At 50.2% G+C, this 602-nt stretch overlaps 1 protein-coding gene across 2 annotated transcripts in view; it reads right to left on the bottom strand.

The window, feature by feature from the left end:
- fgf13a (fibroblast growth factor 13a) overlaps nucleotides 1-215 on the bottom strand; it is a 756986-nt gene extending 756771 nt beyond the window's left edge. Inside the window, exon 1 of one of the 2 annotated variants that reach the window (XM_072595622.1) lies at nucleotides 75-215. The gene's annotated coding sequence lies outside the window, so the exon portion shown is untranslated. The remainder of the gene's footprint in view (nucleotides 1-74) is intronic. The other variant, XM_072595626.1, reaches the window with a different exon arrangement.
- Between the last annotated feature and the right edge of the window lie 387 nt (nucleotides 216-602).

Genomic DNA, 602 nt, shown 5'->3' with positions numbered 1-602 from the left:
GAACGCAGGTGGATTGGACTGAACGCTGGGGTATGAAGGCTGGGGTAAGATTGGAAAGAGTATAGCTCCCATACCTGTTTCTTGCTGTCCCAGCAGCGGGGAGACCAGACCAATTCCAAGTTCCTCGTGAGCAGCTGGAATCTCAAACCATGCTGAAAGTTGGACCCTTAAGAAAGGAACTTTAATGTTTTGGATAATTCCTCAGGCGAACTGCTGCTGGAGCGGGTGAATGATGTGTAATTTATTTTGCCTTGCTGTTTGACCTCCCTGGAGTGGGGGAGCCTGCTATTTTTAAGGACACTGGATCAGTTTCAGAACAGGTCTTTGGACACACTCGCTGGCTATAAGCAGCCGACAAGATCACTTTACAGATCGTGCCTGAAGGAATGGGCCAAAGGGATGAGTCAGTCTCGACAGCAAGTGACTGGGAGGCAGATTCCATCTCCTGCTGATGCTGCTGTGTTCCTGCTCCTTACACCGCCCTCCCCAATCCAAAACAACAGGAAACATCCAGGAAATAGGTCCCGACCCACACAACCCGCCCACCATCCTCTTCTCTCCATGGTAGGTATATGTCAACTTTCACACAGAAACCAGCCCTA

This window comes from Chiloscyllium punctatum, chromosome 25 (assembly GCF_047496795.1).
Source record: "Chiloscyllium punctatum isolate Juve2018m chromosome 25, sChiPun1.3, whole genome shotgun sequence".
Lineage (NCBI taxonomy): Eukaryota > Metazoa > Chordata > Chondrichthyes > Orectolobiformes > Hemiscylliidae > Chiloscyllium > Chiloscyllium punctatum.
This window is presented reverse-complemented; position numbering and strand designations above follow the sequence as displayed.